The sequence below is a fragment of the Triticum dicoccoides genome, chromosome 7A (genome assembly GCF_002162155.2).
Source record: "Triticum dicoccoides isolate Atlit2015 ecotype Zavitan chromosome 7A, WEW_v2.0, whole genome shotgun sequence".
NCBI lineage: Eukaryota > Viridiplantae > Streptophyta > Magnoliopsida > Poales > Poaceae > Triticum > Triticum dicoccoides.
In genome coordinates this window covers 545068473-545081455 of record NC_041392.1, presented here as the reverse complement: position 1 = coordinate 545081455, position 12983 = coordinate 545068473, and positions in this window count along the sequence as shown.

Here is a 12983-nt window from a genome sequence, read left to right as displayed (position 1 = left end):
TGCCAGAAAGTCATTTAATGCCTCAAAAATGGAAAACCAATTCCAAAAGTGCTCAAATTTAAGAATAGGGATTTTGATGGTGTGTACTAATCATATTAAATTTATTTAAAAAATTTAGTTGTGTGTGTAAGGTGGCAATTTTTCATTCAAAATCCTGACGCTTTTGTGGCAGTTTTAGGTTTGTACACGATGTGCATCAAGTTTTTTCTACAACGGTCTCAAACTTTTAGCACACTGTACTTGTGTCCAATGAAGATAGAATGCAAAGTTTCATCCCTTTTGGAGCTCGTTTACCTGATATTTCTTACCAAAGAGGGTCGTCCTGCCATTTTTACTTGTCGGAAAGTCATGGCATGTCTCAAAAATGGAAAACTAACTCCAAAAGTGCTCAAATTTTAGCATAAAGATTTTTACAGTGTGTACTAATCATATAAAAAGTTTGAATTTAAGTTGATTTTGTAAATCATAGTTGTGTGTGTAAGGCGGCGATTTTCCATTTGAGACCCTCACACTTTGTGGCAGACACCTATTTGTTGTAGTAATTTTTGAGCCACGGGGACTTAGCAATCTCATTACCATGGTTAGCAAAACTAGCAAAGCTTAATGGGTATGAAATGGTTAAGTGGTGAGGTTGTAGCAAGCACTAAGCATTTGTATGTGTCTAACTTATGAGTACAAGATTATGAAGAGTAACTACGCATAAATAGACATGAACTAGTAATGATCAAGAAGTGGTCCTAAACACCCGCTTACAGTCATACATAACCCCACCGTGTTCTCTTCCCGACATCCATCGAAAAGAGACGATCATAGTTACACACATGGTTGGTGTAATTTATTTGGGTTTACTGTCAACTTCTCTACAACTAGATATTATAAATTTCCAAGTCGCCACATAACCAAGGGCACGACTTTCCGAAAGATTTAACCTTGCAGGGGTGCTCCAAGTAGTCCATTCTAAATTACCACACACATCTGATGTAAAACCTCAAACCATGATAGCAAGATGCTTACAATAAGGAATGCTGGTGGACAAGACACTTGTCAAAGGTAAAACTAAACCGGCAAGACCTCTCGGCGTGTCGAAAATTGTTACCTCTTGAGCTTGCATTGGTTTTTCCCTTGAAGAGGAAAGGGTGATGCAGCAAAGGAGCGTAAGTATTTCCCTCAGTTTTGAGAACCAAGGTATTAATCCAGTAGGAGAAAGCGCACAAGTCACCGAATACCTACACAAACAAACACCAACTTGCAACCAACGACAAAGGGGTTGTCAATCCCTTCACGGTTATTCGCAAATTGAGATCTGATAGAGATGGATAAATGGTAAAGTAATACTTTTGGTATTTTTGGTTTATGGAACGGAAAGTAAAGATTGCAAAGGAAAGTAAATAGTAAACTAGAATTGTAGATCGGAAACTTATATGATGGAAAATAGACCCGAGGGCCATAGGTTTCACTAGTGGCTTCTCTCAAGATAGATATTATTATAGTGGGTGAACAAATTACTGCTGAGCAATTGATAGAAAAGCGCAAAGTTATGACGATATCTAAGGCAATGATCATGAATATAGGCATCACGTCTGTGTCAAGTAGAACAAAATGATTCTGCATCTACTACTATTACTCCACACATCGACCAACTCCTGCCTGCATCTAGAGTATTAAGTTCATAAGAATAGAGTAACACATTAAGCAAGATGACATGATGTAGCGGGATTAACTCAAGCAATATGATGAAAACCCCATCTTGTTATCCTTGATGGCAACAATACAATACTTGCCTTGCTTCCCTACTGTCACCGGGAGAGGACACTGCAAGATTGAACCCAAAGCTAAGCACTTCTCCCATTGCAAGAAAAACTAATCTAGTTGGCCAAACCAAATCGACAGTTTGAAGAGACTTGCAAAGATATAAAATCATGCATATAAGAACTCAGAGGAGATTCAAATAATATTCATAGATAAGCTGATCATAAATCCACAATTCATCGGATCTCTGCAAATACACCGCGAAAGAGTATTACATCGAATAGATCTCCAAGAACATCGAGGAGAACTTTGTATTGAGAATCAAAGAGAGAGAAGAAGCCATCTAGCTACTAGCTATGGACCCGTAGTTCTGAAGAAAACTACTCATGCTTCATTGGAGAGGCAATGATGTTGATGTAGAAGCCCTCTGTGATCGATTCCCCCTCTGGCAGGATGCCGGAAAAGGCCCCAAAATGGGATCTCACGGGTACAGAAGGTTGCGGTGGTGGAAAAGTGGTTTCGTGGCTCCCCTAGATGTTTTTGGGGTATAAGGGTATATATAGGCAAAAGAATTAGATCAGGGGAGCTACGAGGGGCCCACAAGGTCTGGGGGTGCGCCCCACCCCCTAGGCGCGCCCTCCACCCTTGTGGCCACCTCGAGGCTCCTCTGACTTGTACTCCAAGTCTCCTAGGTGTCTTGTGGTCTAAGAAAATTCATGGCGAAAGTTTTATTCCGTTTGGACTCTGTTTGGTATTCCTTTTCTGCGAAACTCTAAACAAGGAAAAAAAACAGAAACTGACACTGGGCTCTTGGTTAATAGGTTAGTTCCAAAAATCATATAAAATAGCATATTAATGCATATAAAACATCCAAAACAGACAATATAATAGCATGGAACAATAAAAAATTATAGATACGTTGGAGACGTATCAAGCATCCCCAAGCTTAATTCCTGCTCGTCCTCGAGTAGGTAAATGATAAAAACAGAATTTTTGATGTGGAATGCTACCTAACATATTTATCCATGTAATTCTATTTATTGTGGCATGAATGTTCAGATCCGTAAGATTCAAAACAAAAGTTTAATATTCACACAATAAAAATAATACTTCAAGCATACTAACAAAATAATTATGTCTTCTCAAAATAACATGGCCAAAAAAGCTTATCCCTACAAAATCATATAGTCTAGCTATGCTCCATCTTCATCACACAAAAAATTTAAATCATGCACAACCCCGATAACAAGCCAAGCAATTATTTCATACTTTTAACATTTTCAAACTTTTTCAACTTTCATGCAATACATGAGCGTGAGCCGTGGATATAGCACTATAGGTGGAATAGACGGTGGTTGTGGAGAAGGCAAAAAGAAAGAGATTGAGGGAGTCCTGGATTAGGGGGTGTTTGGATAGCTGAACTATACCTTCAAGTCGGACTCCTGGACTATGAAGATACAAGATTGAAGACTTTGTCCCGTGTCCGGAAGGGACTTTCCTTGGCGTGGAAGGCAAGCTTGGCGATACGGATGTTCAGATCTCCTACCATTGTAACCAACTCTATGTAACCCTAACCCTATCTGGTGTCTATATAAACTGGAGGGTTATTAGTCCGTAGGACAACATACACATCAACAATCATACCATAGGCTAGCTTCTAGGGTTTAGCCTCTCTGATCTCGTGGTAGATCAACTCTTGTAATACCCATACCATCAATATTAATCAAGCAGGACGTAGGGTTTTACCTCCATCGAGAGGGCCCGAACCTGGGTAAAACTTCATGTCCCCTGCCTCCTGTTACCATCCGGCCTAGACGCACAGTTCGGGACCCCCTACCCGAGATCCGCCGGTTTTGACACCGACATTGGTGCTTTCATTGAGAGTTCCTCTGTGCCGTTGCCGTCAGGCCCGATGGCTCCTACGATCATCAATGGCGATGCGGTCCAGGGTGAGACCTTCCTCCCCGGACAGATCTTCGTCTTTGGCGGCTTTGCGCCGTGGGCCAATTCACTTGGCCATCTAGAGCAGATCGAAAGCTACGCCCCTGGCCGACAGGTCAGATACGGAAGTTTAAACTACACAGGCGACGTCCGCGGGGACTTGATCTTCGACGGATTCAAACCACTGCCGAGCACGCCGCACTGTCACGACGAGCATGATCTAGCTCTGCTGTCGAACAGTGCCCTGGAGGCGGCACCTGCATCGGCTCCGGCCCCTGGTTCGGAGCCGACCGCGCCGATCGAGGATGGTCGGTTGGACGCCGCCTCGGGGGCTGTGATCCCAACGGCGGTTGAGTCGAACACCAGCCCCGTACTCTGCAAGACTCGTGACTCCATGGAGCTGAATTCTTCTACGGATTCCGAACCCTCCACGCCCCTTCCGAGCGAATCCGATTGGGCGCCGATCATGGAGTTCACGGCCGCGGACGTCTTTCAGCACTCGCCTTTCGGCGATATCCTGAAATCACTGAAGTCTCTCTCTTTGTCGGGAGAGCCCTGGCCGGACTACGGTCAGCGAGGTTGGGGCACGGACGATGAAGAAATTCAAAACCCACCCACCACCCACTTTGTAGCCACTGTCGACAACTTAACCGACATGCTCGACTTCGACTCCGAAGACATCGACGGTATGGACGCCGATGAAGGAGATGATGAAGAACCAGCGCGCTACTAGGCCCTGGAAAGCCACCTCGTCATATGACATATACATGGTGGACACCCCAAAAGAGGGAGAGGGCGTAGAAACAGCGGAGGATGACCCCTCCAAGAAATAGCAAAAGCGCCGGCGTCAGCGGCGCCGCTCAAAATCCCGCCAACACAAAAACGGCGATTCTAGCATGGGAGATAATAATACCCTGGAAAGCGCCGAAGAACATCCCCCCGAGCAAGATTTAGCACAGGAGGATGGAGAAACCAGCCCTCATGAGAGAGCGGCCGACAGAGAGGTCGAGGGCGATAATTGTATGCCTCCCTCCGAAGACGAGGCAAGCCTTGACGATGATGAATTCGCCGTGCCGGAGGATCCCCTCAAACAAGAGCGTTTTCAACACAGGCTTATGGCCACGGCAAGAAGCCTCAAGAAAAAACAGCAGCAGCTTAAAGCTGATCAAGATCGGCTAGTCGATAGATGGAATGAAGTCCTTGCGGCCGAAGAGCATAAACCCGAACGCCCCTCCTAGTGCTACCCGAAGCGCAGATTGCTACCCCGATTAGAGGAGGAAGCATTCGACGCGGCTGACAGACCACCTCGTGGCCGCGACAGAGAGGCCTCGTGGCCCTCCACCCAAGCCGCACCCCGTACCAAGGCACGGGAATATGCGCGGGACTTACAAGACATGTTGGAGGACAATGCAAGGCAAACAAGATCGATCTACGGATCGCGTAGGCACCCCACGGCTCGAGACGATAATCGTCACGCTGGCCACAAATTCGGCAGGGCCGAACACAGTAGACAAAGCTCATTGGAGCTACGTCACGATATCGCCCAGTACAGAGGCGCCGCAAACCCATTGTGCTTCACAGACGAAATAATGGATCATCAAATCCCCGAAGGTTTCAAACCCGTAAACATCGAATCATATGACGGCTCAACAGATCCTGCGGTATGGATCGAGGATTATCTCCTTCATATCCACATGGCCCGCGGCGATGATTTCCACGCCGTCAAATACCTCCCACTCAAGCTTAAAGGACCAGCCCGGGAGTGGCTTAACAGCCTGCCAATAGGGTTAATCAACTGTTGGGCGGACCTGGAAGCCGCATTCCTCAACAATTTCCAGGGCACCTATGTGCGACCCCCAGACGCTGACGACCTAAGCCACGTAATTCAGCAGCCAGACGAATCGGCCACGCAATTCTGGACACGGTTCCTAACAAAGAAAAATCAAATACTCGACTGTCTGGACGCAGAGGCCTTAGCAGCCTTCAAGCATAATATCCGTGACGAGTGGCTTGCCCGGCACCTAGGACAGGAGAAGCCGAAATCTATGGCAGCACTAACGGCACTTATGACCTGCCTTTGCACGGGAGAGGATAGCTGGCTTGCTCGTAGCAACAATATGACCAAGAACCCTGGTAGTTTGGACATCAGGGACGTTAGTGGCAGGTCACGTTGCAACCAACAGAAGTGCCGCATCAACAGTGACAATGATAAAGATACGACAGTTAATGCTGGATTCAGAGGCTCTAAATCCAGTCAGCGGAAAAAATCATTCAAAAGGAATCCTAGGGGCCCGTCCAGCTTGGACTGAATACTCGACCGCTTGTGCCAATACACGGCACCCCCGAAAAGCTAGCCAATCACACCAACAGGGATTGCTGGGTGTTCAAGCAGGCAGACAGATTAAGCGCTGACAATGAAGACAAGGGGTTGCATAGTGACGACGACGAGGAGCCCCGGCCGCCGAACAACAATGGACAGAAGGGTTTTCCCCCACAAGTGCAGACAGTGAACATGATATATGCCACCCACGTCCCCAAAAGGGAGCGGAAGCGCGCGTTAAGGGACGTATATGCGGTAGAGCCAGTCGTTCCAAAGTTCAACCCATGGTCCTCCTACCCGATCACCTTTGATCGAAGAGACCATCCCACTAGCATCCGTCATGGCAGATTCGCCGCATTGGTTCTCGACCCAATTATTGACGGATTTCATCTCACTAGAGTCCTTACGGACGGCGGCAGTAGCCTGAACCTGCTTTACCAGGATACAATGCAGAAAATGGGCATAGATCCGTCGAGGATTAAGCCCACCAAAATGACCTTTAAAGGCGTAATACCAGGTGTAGAGGCCAGCTGCATAGGCTCAGTCACACTTGAAGTGGTCTTCGGATCTTCGAATAATTTCCGAAGTGAGGTGTTAATCTTCGACATAGTCCCGTCCCGTAGTGGCTACCATGCACTGCTCGGGCGAACCGCATTTGCCAAGTTCAATGTAGTCCCGCACTATGCATACCTTAAGCTCAAGATGCCAGACCCTCAAAGAGTATTTACGGTCAATGGAAACACCAAAGGCTCCCTCCGAACAGAGGAGCGCACGGCGGCCCTTGCAGCGGAAGCACAAAGCAGCCTCTCCAGGCAGTTCTCCAGTCCGGCCATTAAACGTCCGGACACAGTCAAGCGCGCCCGGAGTAACGTACAACAAGACCGCCTGGCACATTCCGAGCAGGCGTAGCAATGCAGCCCCAACCCCAACCCCCGCAAAAAGGCGATGCCAGTACTTCACGTACATAACTACGCCCTAGAAATACCATGGGCATAGGGGGAGGGGCACCATCACGGCACGCCCAAAACACGGCTTAAACCGCACCAGGGGCTGCCGACCTTTTTTATACTTTTCTCTTACTTCCAGGGCTCTACTCTTCGGAAGGCTTGTTCGGCAGTTCAATTGCCGCACAAATGATGCAAGGACCAGGGAAGCAGACAAGCCATGCCGCATTACGGAAATCCCAGGTGGTCTCTATCACGAGCAGTATACCTGTTTCGCATACTATCCCGCAGCTTGCCCCTGAAGCAAACATGTTAAATAGTCCAACTTTTCGTTTATCGCATCACTTGTATCGTTCTGCTTTGATCGCAGCCATTTCAGTGAACAATGCGTAGCTTTTGTCCATTTTTTGCATTACCTTTTTTAATATATATATATATATATATATATATATATATATGTTCCTTAAATGACATATTGCACCCATACACTTTGGTACGGCCGAAATACGCCAGGGGCTTCATTACCCCTCAACATGGTGTGAGAAGTCCGAACACTTTAACAAGTGCGGCACCCCGAACTTATAGCATTATATGCATCGGCTCCGAATCATGTCTTCGGTCAATAGTTGGGTTTGCCCGGCTCCTATGTTTTGGTGCCTTACGTTCCGCTATATCGGCTAAGGTAGCACTAGGAGAACCACTGCGATTGTGCCCCAGTTGAGCTGGGCCGAGCACCTCAGTGGAGAAAGCTAAAACTGACTGTCATGATGAAGCGAGAGCTGGTCGCTGTTCGAGAGGTTTTTTCGAGTCCCTAAAGACTTATGCCGCTTCAGGTGAGGAGCCGACTCTGTCCGGCCAAGGCGTGGATAGCGCCCCAAAATCAGTCTTCCGAATACTAGGGGCTTCGCCGAAATTTAAAATTATAGAATTCTATGGCTAAGTGAGAGTGTTCACGCATTATAGTCCGATTGCCTCGTTCGTTGGGCTGAGCGCCTCCCTCGAAGGACCCAAATATGGGAAAAAGAGTGCCCAAGTTTATCCCCGAACACCCCAGCACTAGCTGCATGGGGGCAGAAGCCGATGACTCGCCATCTCTCAGTATTGATAAATAGCCGCACAGAAGGTAATATTTTAAATTCAAGCAACATTGCTTAGTGCATATGAACAAGTTTTCAGCACACAGGATAACACGAGCGGGTTTTACTCAAAAAATACATCCTTGGTACATTCATCCGCAACAAGACGGGCAACCTTTAGAACATCCTTATAATAATTCTCGGGCTTGCGATGCTCTTTCCCTGGAGGTGGCCCGTCCTTCACAAGCTTCTCAGCATCCAGCTTGCCCCAGTGCACCTTAGCACGGGCAAGGGCCCTACGGGCACCTTCAATGCAGACGGAGCGCTTGATGTCTTCAAGCCTCGGACAGGCCTCCACCAGCCGCCGCACCAGCCCGAAATAGCTCCCAGGCGGAGCCTCTCCAGGCCACATCCGATCTAGGAGGCCTTTCATGGCCTGTTCAGCCGCCTTGTGGAGCTCGACCAGTTGCTTCAGCTGGTCGCTCAGGGGCACGGGGTGTCCGGCCTCAGCGTACTGAGACCAGAACACCTTCTTCGTCAAGCTGCCCTCCTCGGCTCGATAGAATGCGGCGGCATTAGATACACTCCGGGGAAGATCTGCGAACGCTCCTAGAGAGCTCCGGATTCGGGTAAGTAACAGGTGACCCACGTTTATGTGTTAGCTTTGCACAAAGAATGCCTTACCCACCGCAATCTTCTTCACCTCATCCAACTCCTGGAGGGTCTTCTGGGACTCGGCCTTGGCAGGCTTGGCATTTTCTATAGCTGCGAACGCTCCTTGGTACAAGCTTCAGTCAGTCCACTTTTGGCGGACTGAACCTTCTGGATCACCGCACTCATAATAGTGCGGTGCCCCTCGTCGATGGAGGCACCTTGGAGCGCCTCCAACATATTGTCCGGCGCCTCCGGATGGGCGGAGGTAACCGGCACGGTAGGCTTGTTCCTCTTGGAAGGAGGTCGCCCGCCGAACTCTAGAACCCTTGAAGATTCCGGAGCTGTGTCCGGCCTTAAGCCGGACTTGGAGCCCTGGGGGGTTTCATCCCCTTTACTCCTGGAGTCTGGGAGGTCGCCTTGCGGCGCCCCCAGGACCACCTCCTCCCGGCTTGGAACCTGTTGGGACAACACTTCGGTGTCGTCCGCAGGGCGGGGGGGATGAAGCCGTCGGAAGCGAGTTCACCTCCGACGGGTCCAGCGAGCCGCTCGACGATGCGTCAAGCCGGTCTTTGGGTGGGCTGCACAAACATATTCGACATAAGGAAAAGCTGTGCGAAAAATGAATACTATGAATTACCTCGGTATCCGGACACTTACGATTTCACCAGGGGCTTCGCCCTGGGCTGCCACTCCTCTTCGTCATCATCGGCGTCGGTGGAGCAGTCCGGAGGAAGGGTTTTCCCCTTCTTGGACCCTCCGGCCTCCTCGGGGAGGGCGGCCTTCCTTTTCTTCTCTCCTCCCACTGGAGGGGGAGAGGTCTCTTCTTCTTCCTCCTCGTCTTCACAAGAGGAAGGAGCTTCAGGACCATCGGATGACGAATCCGACACCTCCTGAAGCCGGGCACAATTTCGAGTCCCCGTGGCCCTTTTCGTGGCCTTCTTCTCCGGCACCACATAGGGTGCCGGAACCAGCAGCTTCGCCAAGCGAGCGTCCACTGGGCCTTCGGGCAGAGGAGCCGGACAGTTGATCTGTTCGGACGTCGCCACCCAATCCTATCAAAGATGAGGGAACTCAGATCCCGCATAGAGTCAAACCATGAAAAACTTATACCCTGTAAAAGGACAAAAACAGCTTACCGCATGAGCGTGATGCTGAGTACTGAATCCACGATCCTCGGTAGCGGATGCGGGAGCCTCGGCGCCCTTGAAAAGCACGCTCCAGGCATCTTCGTACGTCGTGTCGAAGAGCCTATTTAGAGTTTGATGCTGCGCCGGGTCGAACTACCGCTGGTTGAAGCCCCGTCGTTGACACGGGAGGATTAGGCGGACGAGCATAACCTGGACTACGTTGACAAGCTTGAGCTTCTTGTCCACCAGGGTTTGGATGCATGTTTGGAGTTCGGTCAGCTCTCCTTTTTTACCCCATGACTGGCCGGTCTCCTTCCAGGAGGTGAGCCGTGTAGGGGGTCCGGACCGAAACTCAAGGGCTGCGACCCATTCGGGGTCGCATGGCTCGGTGATGTAAAACCATCCCGATTGCCACCCCTTCAGGGTCTCCACAAAGGAGACCTCGAGCCACAGGACGTTGGCCATCTTGCCAACCGTGGCACCGCCGCACTCCGCCTGGCTGCCGCGCACCACCTTCGGCTTGACGTTGAAGGTCTTTAGCCATAAGCCAAAATGAGGGCGGATGCGGAGGAAAGCCTCGCACACAACGATAAACGCCAAGATGTTGAGGACGAAGTTCAGGGCCCGATCGTGGAAATCCAGGCCGTAGTAGAACATGAGCCCCCGGACAAATGGATGCAGAGGGAAACCCAGTCCGTGGAGGAAATGGGGGAGAAATACCACCCTCTCATGGGGCCTAGGAGTGGGGATGAGCTGCCCCTTCTCGGGGAGTCGGTGCGCGATGTCGCTGGCCAGATATCCGGCCTTCCTCAACTTTTTGATGTGTCCCTCCGTGACGGAGGAGACCATCCACTTGCCTCCCGCTCCAGACATGACTGGAGAGGGTTGATGTGGTAGTGCGGACTTGGGCGCTGGAGCTCGAGTGCGCAAGAATGGATAGGCAAAGGAGGAAGAAGGCGTGGGTAAAAAGGTGGATCCTTATCCCCTTATATGGGTGGACACGATTATGTGTCCCCACCAGCCTGGTAAACTTGCTTATCTCCAAGCGCCGTAATCAAAGGCGCGGTTGGGTTACCCACGCCCGTATTGATGAGAATCCCGAAATAAGAGGACACGATCTCTGCTTTGACAGGACGTGCCAAGGAAACCGCCTCGCATAACGCGCTAAGGTGGGATAATGAAACGATTGGGATAAAGGCTTGGCCGTGGCGTGTCGCGCCATGGAATACGTCAGCAGATTAGATTTGTGTTAATATTATTATTCTCTCTATGGCAATATGTGGAAACTTATTTTGCAGAGCCGGACACTATCTTTGTGTTCAAGATCTTCTATGAGGTATTTGGAGGAGGAACCCGCCTTGCAATGCCGAAGACAATTTGCGCGCCGGACTCGTCGTCATTGAAGCCTGGTTCAGGGGCTACTGAGGGAGTCCTGGATTAGGGGGTGTTCGGATAGCCGAACTATACCTTCAAGCCAGACTCCTGGACTATGAAGATACAAGATTGAAGACTTTGTCCCGTGTCCGGAAGGGACTTTCCTTGGCGTGGAAGGCAAGCTTGGTGATACGGATGTTCAGATCTCCTACCATTGTAACCGACCCTATGTAACCCTAACCCTATCCGGTGTCTATATAAACTGGAGGGTTTTTAGTCTGTAGGACAACATACACATCAACAATCATACCATAGGCTAGCTTCTAGGGTTTAGCCTCTCTGATCTCGTGGTAGATCAACTCTTGTAATACCCATACCATCAATATTAATCAAGCAGGACGTAGGGTTTTACGTCCATCGAGAGGGCTCGAACCTGGGTAAAACTTCGTGTCCCCTGCCTCCTGTTACCATCCGGCCTAGACGCACAATTCGGGACCCCCTACCCGAGATCCGCCGGTTTTGACACCGACATTAGAGAGGCTAGCAATGGTGAAAAGGTGAGAGTGCGTATAATTCTTGGACTCAACATTAGTCATAAAGAACTCACATACTTATTGAAAAAATCTATTAGTCATCAAAACAAAGTACTATGCACATGCTCCTAGGGGGATAGATTGGTAGGAAAATACCATAGCTCGTCCCCGACCGCCACTCATAAGGAAGACAATCAAGAAATAAATCATGCTCCGACTTCATCACATAACGGTTCACCATACGTGCATGCTACGAGACTCACAAACTTTAACACAAGTATTTCGCAAACTCACAACTACTTACTAGCATGACTCTAATATCACCATCTTCATATCTCAAAACAATCATAAGGAATCAAACTTCTCATAGTATTCAATGCACTTTATATGAAAGTTTTTACTATATCCCTCTTGGATGCCTATCATATTAGGTATAATTTAATAACCAACGAAAATTACCATGCTGTTTAGAGACTCTCAAAATAATATAAGTGAAGTACGAGAGTTCGTCAATTTCTATAAAATAAAACCACCACCATGCTCTAAAAAGATATAAGTGAAGCACCAGAGCAAATTTTGCCTAGCTCAAAAGATATGAGTGAAGCACATAGACCATTCTAATAAATCATGATTCAGGCGTGTCTCTCTGAAAAGGTATGTACAACAAGGATTATTGTGGCAAACTAAAAAAGAAAAGACTCAAATCATACAAGACGCTCCAAGCAAAACACATATCATGTGGTGAATAAAAATATAGCCTCAAGTAAAATTATCGATAGACGAAGACGAAAGAGGGGATGCCTTCCCGAGGCATCCCCAAACTTAGGCTTTTTGACATTCTTGAATATTACCTTGGGGTGCCTTGGGCATCCCCAAGCTTAGGCTCTTGCCACTCCTTATTCCATAGTCCATCAAATCCTTGCCCAAAACATGAAAACTTCACAACACAAAACTCCAACAGAAAATCTCGTAAGCTCCGTTAGTATAAGAAAATAAATCACCACTTTTGGTACTGTTGTGAACTCATTATTTATTTATATTGGTGTAATATCTACTATATTCCAACTTTTCCATGGTTCATACCCCCCGATACTAGACATAGATGCATCAAAATAAGCAAACAACACGCGAAAAACAGAATCTGTCAAAAATAGAACAATCTGTAGCAATATGGAGATTTCGAATACTTATGTAACTCCAAAAATTCTGAGAAATTAGGAAGTCCTAGATAATTTGTTTATTAATCCTCTACGAAAATAATTAAT